At 45.6% G+C, this 11,481-nt stretch overlaps 1 protein-coding gene across 4 annotated transcripts in view; it reads left to right on the top strand.

Moving 5' to 3' along the window:
- The window catches only part of Fkbp6 (FKBP prolyl isomerase 6), a 93,157-nt gene that overhangs the window by 63,250 nt on the left and 18,426 nt on the right, over nucleotides 1-11,481 (top strand). For 3 of the 4 annotated variants that reach the window (XM_031338200.1, XM_031338198.1, XM_031338201.1), the window contains one exon: nucleotides 9,205-9,579. The exons of the other annotated variant lie outside the window; for it this stretch is intronic. The gene's annotated coding sequence lies outside the window, so the exon portion shown is untranslated. Of the gene's footprint in view, nucleotides 1-9,204; nucleotides 9,580-11,481 lie in introns of those variants that run through there. 4 annotated transcript variants of the gene reach the window in all.

Below are 11,481 nucleotides of genomic sequence, written 5' to 3'. Positions count from 1 at the left end.
AAAAAAAAAAAAAAAAACAACCCAAGAATTGGTTCCAAGTTACCTACACAGTACTCTGTAGCAAATCTGTCAGTCCTTTTGTTATAAGTTTTAAGCTTTTTGTTATAGATTTTTTTAACTACACCCCATAAATTTACTAATTCTAAGATGTAGTAGAGAGCTTACACAATGGTCTTAAGGTTTTTTTTGTTTTGTTTTGTTTTGTTTTGTTTTTTTGAGAGTAGAGAGTAAAGATAGCATAGAGGTACGTGATTGTCAAGAGTAGAGAGTAGAGAAAGCTTAGAGTTGAGAGACTTTGGGGATCATCATGGGCTTGTACAGTTGCAGAAGTTTTTACAATCTCAAATCACTTGGAAATTGAGTGTGCCCTTTTCTGGCCACTGAGCTATACTAAGGTCAAGCTGTTTGCTATAAGACAGTGAGCTTTAATGAAATTTCTGAGTCTAAGGGGGGAAGAGACTAGAGAAGGCAGGTGAGGACCAGGCTGGCCTCAGACTCAGATATCTACCTACCTCTGCTTCCAGAATGCTGGGATTAAAGGCATGCACCACCACTACCATCTGGTGCATGCACATGTGCATGTACACACACATATGCACGCACAGTGTTAAAGTTGAGTGTTATAAGTAATATCACAGGCTAATTAAATGCTGCCACTCCTGGGTTGGACACTGTTGAGGGAGGATTGAAGTCAAATGGCTAGAAAGGACCAAGGTGATAGTGGCAGGTGGCATGGTGGGAACAAAGGACAGACTGCCTGGTGTGGAGAGAATGGTGAACACTTGAGCTGGCACGATTGGGACCATATCCTGAAGGCAGGACATGCCCAATGCACAGCTCTGGGTCCCTCCCAGAGATGGCAACCCAGAGATCAGAGGCCCTTGGGGTTGTTGTTTCTGACCCCAGGGTAGGTCACCATGTGACTGCAGCTGGCTATGGGTCCCAGCAGTGGGGTCTTCTTAAGATGTAAGCATGAGAATGTGAAGATGGTAACTAATAACACATTAGATGGTGTGACTTTTGTTTTGAAAGTGCCCTGTGGAAGTTGGACCTTAAGCTTCAGCTCTGGAAGAAATGTGGTAGGATGATGCTGTGAGTGGGGGTAGCAGATGTTTGCTTGTGACACTGAACCATGTAAAGAATGTTTCAACCATCCCCAGGCTGATGCCTGACATAGAAGAGGAGGCTAGGGTCTTGGTGACCCATGCTGATGCATAGCACCAAAGGAGGGCAGAGGGCCCAGAGGATCAACAAGTGAGGTTCAAAAGTGACATCAGAAAATGCTCGATCATGCTGGAGAGACAAGTGGAGGAGACCTGGCAGGGAGGGAGGGTCAACTTCAGGACCATCTGGCCAGAGCACAGTATCAGTGATGGGCTCCATCTCCTCCACTGAGATGATGAGGGATGCCCAAGGTGCTAGTTTTGTTCAGGTGTAAGGCATTTCAGGGAAGAGCTGGTTGCAGCCTCATGGAAGGTCTGAATCTGTGGTGTGTGTTGAGTGGGTGCATGTGTCAAGTATCTTTCTCAGTGACTCTACACTTTATTTTTTGAGACAATGTTTCTCACTGAAGCTGGAGCTCACTGATGGCTAGATTGGCTGGCCTCTGAGCCCCAGGGACTTGCCTGTCTCTGGGCTCCAACACTGAAATTGCAGGAGTGTCATATGTCTAAGTGTTTATGTGGGTAGGGTACTTGGGAGTCAAACTCAGGTCCTCATGCTTAGTGGCAGATGATTTCCCCATGTGGCCACCCCAGCCTTGCATCTCTCCACCAGGTCTTTGGAGCAGCTTTCATCTGTGGGGTACATTTTTTGGATACAGTGTCTTGCCATATAGTCCAGGTTACCCTTAAACCTGTGATCCTGCCTCAGCCTCGAAAGTGTTCAGATTACAGCATACACCATCATATCCAGCATCATTATGTTTTCAAAAGACTGACCTTCAGTGGTTCCAGAAGCTTCTCATTAATGAAGTTCACATCTGTCTGAGTGACTGTCACAGAACCATAGGGAAGTGCTGGAAGGGCAGCCACCATGGGAACTGAATTCTGCCTCCTAGCCCTGATCCTCAGCTCTTTGTTCTCAGGTTCCATGTGCTGTAAATATCCCAGGTCTGCAGCCCACACTGGAGGTGGCAGCACTGCCTGCCTTCTCCATCCTGTCTCTGTTACGAGTTCACGCTCTTCTTCGATTACTGCTCATTGTGTGGGTGACAACTGTGGACACTGATGGTATCACTCCATCCAGTTTCTGTTTCACACTGGCCTGTGCCTTTTTCAGAGGCCGTGGGAAACAGCTTGCTTAGTATTCACAGGTTCAGCTGGAGTCTGCCCTCGGACCAGGCTGTGTCACTTCCATTGTCTTGTGGGTCTCTGGCGGCAAACACTCACCTCTGTGATTGTGCACACTGGGTTTTCACAGTGAAACAGGAGCGATTCTCTTCTGACTCCTTCTCTGTCAGGCTAAGATGATACTTCTTATCAGTTCCAGTTTGTAAAGTCAATGCATTGAGCCACACAAAAGGCCTGGTGTGACAGGAACACTGAATCTAAGGCATCTGACACAGAGCAGACAAAAGCTGTCTCTCTGCTCTCTTGGTGATCACTAAACCGTTCTCCATGCCTTCTTCCTAAAGGTAAAGGAACTGTCGTGTTGCCACCATGCACTCACTCAATGTCTTTGACATCTAGTTTTGGGTTCAATATGTTTAATATTGAACCAACATTCTAAAAAAGGACGGGAAGTCTTCCCAAGCCCTGAGCTGCCCACCCCACAGAGGCAACCAGCTCTGATGTTCCTAGTGACCTTTGTAAATGTTAATTGTGTATTTGTTTTCTCTACAGATACATCATATACTAGAATATTTGTAAGTATATTTTGGATATTTGTAAGTCAACACATGAGAACCACCTCATATTTCCATGCCATGAGTATGACCATAATGTCCTTTTGTGGTTTTTTAAAGATTCAATTATTATAGAAAAGGGAAAACAACAAAAAGATGTGATTATTTAATTTATATATGCACATGTCTCTGTGTGGGTACATGTACACATGTAAGCAGAGACATGGGGAGTGCTGCTTGTCCTCCATCTTTCTCTGTCCTTTGCTTTGAGGCAGAGTCTTTCCCTGAACCCAGGGCTCTTGTTTTGTCAGTGAGCCTGGAAGTTAGAGAGCCGTATGGTCCCTCTTGTCTCTACCCTGCTCAGATCTGGTGTGCACAGGACACCCAGCTTGTTTGTTTGTTTGTTTGTTTGTTTGTTTGTTTTTAAGGTTTATTTATTATTATAAATGAGTACACTGTAGCTGTCTTCAGATCACCAGAAGAGTGCATCAGATTTCATTATGGGTGGTTATGAGCCACCATGTGGTTGCTGCCAGCCCGACATACCTAGGTTGTTTTGTTTTGTTTTTTGTTTTTTTGTTTGTTTTGTTTTGGTTTGGTTTTTTTTTTGGTTTTTTTCTTAAGACAGGGTTTCTCTGTGTAGTCCTGGCTGTCCTGGAACTCACTCTGTAGACCAGGCTGGCCTCAAACTCAGAAATTCGCCTGCCTCTGCCTCCCAAGTGCTGGGATTAAAGGCATGTGCCACCACCGCCCAGCAACACCTAGCTTGTTAATGATGTGTGTAAGAATGGGTTGCAGGGTGTTTTTCAGGGTTCTCCAGGCTATGTTGAGCTGCATTGCTTGAGTGTGTGATGTCTCCCCAGGTTTGAAGGTAGTTGGAGGTTGAAGTTGTTGATGTTTATGTTTAGATTTATGTTGTCTCTTTCAGCAACTCATCCCAGGTGTCAGGGTTGAGATCCAGAGGAGCCCTCCTTGTCTTCTAGCGCCAGGCCCTATGGCTTTAGGAGAAAGCACAGGTGCAGGGTCTCAGCTCTGATTAATAAGTGGAACTCCCTCAATATTGAGGGAGTTTATATAAAGGCTTTGGTTTGAATTCAGCTTTTTGATTATTATGTTTTTCTACAGGTGTTAATGGAAATTGGGATGAACAATTTATAAAAATGTAAAATATAAGCTGCTTTAGCAAGTTACTCTTGAGCAGTCAATCCCTTTTCCATTTTTTTTTTGCTTATTTATTTGATTTTTGAGTAATAAATTATAATTATGGCTTGTGTTGAGGCTTATGGGAATGCCATGGGAGACATGAATTTCCCAAGTTGGCAAAAGGAATAAAAGTTTTACATATCTAGGCAGGACCACTGTTTGTTTCCATCTGTTTGGGGACTCCTGTTACAGAGAAAGCAGTGTCTGCGAACAGCTTGCGCAGACTCGTGTGTCAGCCATAGAAGAGAGAAAAAGTATGTAGAGGCACCAGTGCAAACATGAACAGACTTAAAACAACCAAAAGAGTTTATGTGGATTACATCCATTTGCCAAAGATCATTGGGACGAGGACCATGGAGATTGACTCCTTGGGAGGGTGGCCCAGGACTGACAGTCTAGACAGTTGTTGAGCTTTAAATCTGTGATAATTGAAATCATTTTCATAGAGCTTTGGCTACTTGATAAAAGGAGTAAGCAGCAGCTGATGATGATGAAAAGAGACAGGACTCTACTGTGTGTGATGTTTTTGCTCCACAGGGCAAAAATGGCTACTCTCTGTAGTGAGAATTTTGATTTCTTTAAAAACATAAAAATATTACAGGAATATGTTTTGTTTTAATCCTAGGTAGGGGATATAGGGCTGTTTCAGATTGATTTACCTCGTGCCCTAGCACGGGCATGATTTTGCCACCTGCAATTTCTACAGTTGTGTGATGTTTGGAATTCTGAGGACTTCTTAGAGTATATAAATACTAGGGCCCTAGAAGAGGGTTGTTAGTAGGTTGTTTGTTCTTGATTATTGTTGGTTAAGTAGTCATGCTCAAAAAAAAAAAAGGAGGAGGAAGAGAAAAAGGAGGGAGGAAGAAATAGTAATTAGATATCTTAACAGTGAAGATCAAACTTGCTCCAAGAAACTTCATCAGCAGGAAGTACTCTAATGATAATTCACTGTCTCTCAACTTTATTTAGAGATCTCTGTCCTTTCCCCTCTATTCTTTTCTCATCTAGTGATAGGAGGTTGGAAGGTGAAAGAAAAAGGGTGGAGAAGGGTGGAAGAAAGAATCTACAAAGTAGGAAAAATCCAGCTACAAGTACCATAAAGTATGTATGTACACTGCGGGAGAAAAGGCCTGTGTGGGAGTAATGGGATCCCTTATGGAGCTTCTATATGAAGAACGTGAAGGATGTCTTTAAAACAAAACAGTGTAAATCTTGTATGTTTCTGAGACTTGTACTCTTGTTCTCATGGTTGCAAGCAAGTGTTCCAAACCCTGAGCGTCTCTTCTGCCTTCCCATTGGCCATCCTATCTCCTTGGTGTCTGTCAGAGATGCGGTTCTATAGCTGTCTTCTGCGGTGTTCACCTCTGCAACCTTTGCCACTTCTGTTCTGTTTATTAGTCTGGATTCTGTTATTGTGATAAGAATCATGACCAAGGGGGCTGGAGAGATGGCTCAGTACTTAAGAGCACTGGCTGCTCTTCCAGAGGTCCTGAGTTCAAATCCCAGCAACCACATGGTGACTCACAACTATCTGTAATGGGATCTGATGCTCTCTTCTGCTGTGTCAGAAGACAGCTACAGTGTACTCATATACATATATAATAAATTTTTAAAAAAAGATCATGACCAAGAAGGAAGGGTTTATTTGGGCTTGTTCCTGAGAGGTAAGAATCCATCACCATCATAGCAGTGTGGTAGCCAGCAGGCATGGCAACTACAACAGCTGAGAACTCACCTCTTAAACTGTAAGCAGGGAGTAAAGAGAGTGAACTGGAAATGGCTCATGGCTTTGAAACCTCAAAGCTCATCCTCATTAACATACTTTCTCCTGCAAGGCCACACCTCTTCAACCTCCCAAATAATGCCACCCACTAAGGACCAAGTCCTCAAACCTCTGGGCCTACATGTGGATGTTCTCATTTAAACCATCAGTTTTGTTTTGTCTTTGAAATGTGGTCTCACTCTGTAGCCCAGACTAGCCTAGAACTCAGAGATCCACCTGTCTCTGTCTCCCAAGTACTAGGATTAAAGAGTTGTGCCATCATACCCCACATCTGCCTTATTTTTTTAAGACAAAGTATGTCACTGAACCTGGAGTTATCAATTTGCTAGGCTGCTGCTCAGCCAGTCTCAGGCAGTCCATCCTTCCGCACCTCCCCAACTCTGGGATTATAAATGTATATGTACCATGGACCTGCACTGTGATGGTTGTTTGTTGTTTGGTCTTTGTAGGCAGTGGGGCACGGGAGGGGGGGGGACGACTGGGGGCGTTATGTCTTGGTGCTCAGGATCAAACAGGTCCTTATGCTTATGAGGTAAACACTGTCCACTGATCTGTCTCCAGGCCTCTAGCTTTAGCTACCTGAGAGTTGTCAGTCGCTGTATTATGTCAGCAGCTTTGCAGGATGTATTGGACATCTGCACCCTGAGCTGGGATGGCTCTCTCCTCCTCCAAGTTAACATCCTTGTTTTATTCAAAACTTGTCTCACTCTCTCTGCCCTTGGGGATCATAGGCCGATATTGGTCCAAATGGGCAATGGGAGCGGAGAGGACCAATGGGTTCAGAAGCCTTGTGAGTATGTGTGGTAAATGATCACACCAGGACCAGCTGTGGGGAGTCAGATCAATTTTCTCTGGGGTTATTCAAGCCATATCTAATATGGGGGATGAGGAATAGAAACATCCAAGATGGGCAAAGACAGAAGGCTTTGGGTACCAAAATGCTTCTTTAGCATGGGGAAGCATTTTAGCATCTCAGGTTCTAGCTAAACAGGTTTTTATGTGGAGAAACAAAGTTAATTCTGCAATCTAAGGCTACATGACATTCCTCAGGTAGAGGCATGTGTAGGGGTTTGAATTCCCCAGACAAGATCAGAGAGAAGGAGAAACCCTGCCAATGAAGGGAGTCTTCCATTACATGCTGAGCTCCAGAAGCTACTCAGTCAGGGGTGGGCTTGGGCCTTAATTAGCAGGATTTTCCCACACTTGCCTCCCTGATCAGTGGTGATGGATGAAACTACAGGCCTATCTTCTGGTCCTACAGTGGAGCCATTGCCCTTCTGACATTGACCATGGTGCTGGCTTTGAGTTCAAACATTCTTTTCAACACCAATTTAAAGAAATTTCACTAAGGGCTTTATATCAAAAGTTTTACTAAGTACCTTCTAGCACAAAGACCCATTTCTCACTTCTTCCCCATTTGACTCATTATGGTTTACGCAGTTGCTCTGGTGTGGCAGGAATAAATGTGCTGTGCCTCTGTGCAGGCAGCAGCTTCTCTGAACACAGTTACTTTCCCTAAGCAACTGCTTGTTAGGACACTTGCTAATGAAAGGCTTTCAGACCCAGCCAAGACAGGCAGTGTGCAGCAGCTTCAGACAACTGTGTCTGTATGCCAGCTCAGTGCCTTCCATACTGTGCAGAAGGAGGGGAGCCTGGGCCTCTGCCCCCCACCGTTGTGCAAAGGAAGGTTAGTGATCATGGAGAAGTTATCCTATACCTTTAGTGTGGATATTGACATTGTGAGAGGCTCAGACCATGGGAGGGAGTTGTAGAACCCATGAAAAGTGGCTCCCATGGGTGGCCTTAGGGGCACCGTTCCATCTTGAAATAGTTTAAAGACACATATGGGGGCTGGAGAGATGGTTCAGCAGTTAAGAGCACTGACTACTCTTTCAGAGGTCTTGGGTTCAATTCCCAGCAACCACATGGTGGCTTACAACCATCTGTAATGGGATCCGATGCCCTTTTATGGTGTGTCTGAAAACAGCTACAGCGTACTCATGTAAAATAAATAATCTTTTTTTTAAATGCATGTACTCCTTGAAAAACAGTTGAAAATAACAAATGCCTTGAAGAACTACCTGCATCAGCACTTTAGATACTCAGCCTTAACAAACAGCCTAAGAGCCCATGTAGAAAAGCCAGGTGATCATTGAGTAGCAGGCCAGCTGAGGAGACAGCCTGGGTCAAGAGCCAAGGCAAGAGTAGGCATGGTGGAACGGTCCTTTAATCCCAGCACTTGGGAGGCAGAGGCAAGTGAATCTCTGTACATTGAAGGCCAGCCTGGTCTACATCTTACAAACCTGTCTCAAAAAAGAAAACACAGCCCAAGTTGGACAGTCCTTAGGAATGGCCCTGTAGTGGCTATTCCTGGTTGTCAACTTGACTGTATCTGAAATGAACTGCAATCCAGAATTGGAGGGCTCACCTGGCCCTAATCTGGAGGCTGAGAGATAACAAGTTTCCGACCTGAATCTTGGCATGGAGATCTGGAGGTGTAGTGGCTACGAATCCCAGAGGATTGAGATAGAAAGATCTACGAGTTCATTCGGGGTCACCTGGGGTTAAGGGTGTGGTAACACCTTTAACCTGGGCCACACCTTTTGCTGGAGACCTATATAAGGAAGAAGGAAAGCTCGCTCTTTTTTAAATTGCTTGCCTTGTGGGACTGAGCAACTGCTGGATCCTCAGACTTCCATTCATAGCTGCTGCTGACCATTGTTGGGAGTGGATTGTTGGGAGCTGGACTACAGATTGTAAGTCTGCAATAAATTCCTTACTACATCAAGACTATCATAACTTCTGTGACTCTAAAGAACCCTTAAGTTTGACCCCAGGCTCCACCCACCAAGAAAAGAAATTGAGAGTTAGAGATGGCTCAGTGCTTAAGAGCACTGGTTGCTCTTTCCTTGTTCAATTCCCAGCACCCACATGACAGCTCCCAATTGCCTGCTCAAAGAGATCTGGACTTTGCAGGTCCTGTATGCACATGCTGCACAGACATACACAGGCAAAACACCTGTACACATAAAATAAAAATACATTTTTAAACAGAAAGAAAAAATCCAACCACTTGCAGCCTCATGTAGAAAAATTTTTGACCTGATATTCTGAGGTTAGGGCCTATATATTTTGTTGTTATTTCTGTGTTCATGGTTCTGGTTTCCTGAAGCCATCAAGGAGGCCATACTTAAGTGTGTTCCCTGTGTTACCCATCAGGGAACTATGCCTGTTCCCTGGACCACAGAACCACCTGGGGCCTGGCTTCCTCTCTGCTTGTGTGTGATACCACCACATCCTGGCCTTCCTGATAGCTGCTTTCTTCTGAGACTGCAGGTCTTGGCACGTGCCTCACACTCTGTTCCATTCCTAGGGTCTCAGCTCCTGCAAGCAAGACTGGACTCTTCCATCGTAATGTGGCTAGGGATGGGTGGAGCTCCCCACTGCAGACTGCTCCTGCCACCCCTGGAAGACAGACACCCTGCCAGCCCTGACAGACTGTTTCTCCAGGTTCATACACAGTAGCAAAGGGTAGTCCCCTAAAGCAGAGAACTGCTTGGAAAAGCAGGTTGTGTGTGTGTGTTCATGTTCTTGACTTAGCTCCCAGCCTCACCCCCACCTCCTTTCCAACTGCTGATGTCAGTGGGTCAGTACAGATAGAAAAGCTTTGTATATTCTGTTGGGTTTTTTGAAGAGAATTATGTTACAATTGTTTTTGTGGTAAATAAAACACATTCTTGTCCTAGCATTACAATTTATTGTGTGAATTGGGCTCAGCTCCTGAAGTCCATGGGTCGGGCAGAGGGAGCCATTTGCAGAGAGCAGCAGGAGTGGGAATAGGGTCTGTTTACTAGAGCCACAGATTCTCCATGCACCTGGACAAGGAGCACACTTGACACCTCTCTGTGGGAAGCTGTGACCAGGCAAGTTAATTGAAAACTGAAAGCCAATTAGTCTTCCTGCTGGAGCCCTAGAGTCTCCCCCAGTGCCCAGTGCTTCCTCTTGAGGCTAAAGCTGAAGTACCCCTCCTCCCTCTCAGATGCCTCCCAGCTGTTCAGTTCCCAGCAGAATATACATGGCAGGGTCTTTCACAAGCACTCACCCTGCCCCCCAAGGGCTCATTGCCAACTTGAATATCCCTTCACATTGCTGTCACTGGCCCTGGTCCCTTGTCTGGCCATTCTTCAGGAATGCTGCCTGCTGTTCTGCCTTTCTTTCCCAGCACAACCAGTTATCCTCCACACCCTGCCTTCCCATCTTTACACTAAGCTCAAACAGCAAGCCAGTAGACATTTCTCTTTGTTTTGTTTTGTTTTGTTTTTTGTTTTTCCAAGACAAGGTTTCTCTGTGTAGCCCTGGCTGTCCTGGAACTCACTTTGTAGACCAGGCTGGCCTCGAACTCAGAAATCTTTCTACCTCTGCCTCCCAAGTGCTGGGATTAAAGACATGTGCCACCACCGCCCGGCTCCAGTAGACATTTCTAATGCTAACACTTTGCAGCTTGAAAGAGAATCCTGGCTGGGTGGTGGTGGCACATGCTTTTAATCCCAGCACTTGGGAGGTAGAGGCACGCGGATTTCTGAGTTTGAGGCCAGCCTGGTCTACAGAGTGAGTTCCAGGACAGCCAGAGCTATACAGAGAAACCCTGTCTCGAGAAAAAAAAAAAAAAGAAAGTGAATCCTCATGTCTCCACCCAGCCAGCTTTCTGTGGCCTGCCACCTAGCTGGGTTTCCCTGGTCTCAGGAAGAGCTTTCCTTTATCCCTCTCTCAATTTCCTACCACTGAAAATTCTTCCACAGATATTCCTCATATCCTGACAATACTCCAAGGGTGAGAATAAGTACCCACAGAGGCCACATACCCACTGGAGACTAGTGTGCCCCTGACCCAAACAAAGCCCCTGCCTCTGCCCCATCTGCTGGCAGCTTACTTTCCTCTGAGCAGAATGGGCTAGGCCGGCCTCCTTCTAGAGAAGATGGCACATGATGGAGCTGGGCAGGATGACTTCCCAGTAGTTCTCTCCTGGATGTTCCTGGTGTTGCAGGATAGAGCTGCAGGCCCTGAGAACCTTCATGACACTGCTAAACCTGTATCTCCAGATCTGGACCATGCCCTGGCTTCATATGACAGCAGATGTCCCTCAGTCTCTCCAGATTCAAGGGACCCAAACCTAATACCCACATCCTGTAATGACCCATGGTCAGCCACCTAGTTGTGTTTCTCAGGAAGTGTGGGACTTTGAGACAGTCCCACTTTATAGCTCAGGCTGGCCTACAACTCAGTGTGTGTATCAGTTGGTCTAGTGCTTATGATCCTTCTGCCTCAACTGTAAGTTCTGGGATTCCAGGCTGCCCTACCACAATGACTCTATTTGGATGGAATTGTTGGTCTTTGATAAATCTCGGGCTGTCAGATATCCAGAAATTAACACCCCCATTCCTGGGGGAACTTGTGAGACCAGGTCCCATTTACCATAAGGAGCCATTTCCCTTACAAATGGCTCCCTGTGGTTGCATATCAAAGCCCATGCCTCTATGCTATAGCATCCTGCCTTTCTCACCTCCCCTACCCAAAACTCTCTCCAGCCCATGGGCTTCCCTCCCCTTAGCTACTTACCCTTCTTATAACATGGGTGTATCTCTGGCTACCC

The sequence above is a fragment of the Mastomys coucha genome, unplaced genomic scaffold, assembly GCF_008632895.1.
Source record: "Mastomys coucha isolate ucsf_1 unplaced genomic scaffold, UCSF_Mcou_1 pScaffold22, whole genome shotgun sequence".
NCBI classification, from domain to species: Eukaryota; Metazoa; Chordata; class Mammalia; order Rodentia; family Muridae; genus Mastomys; species Mastomys coucha.
Note: the sequence above shows the minus strand (reverse complement) of the source record. Positions and strands in the feature narration are given on the sequence as shown.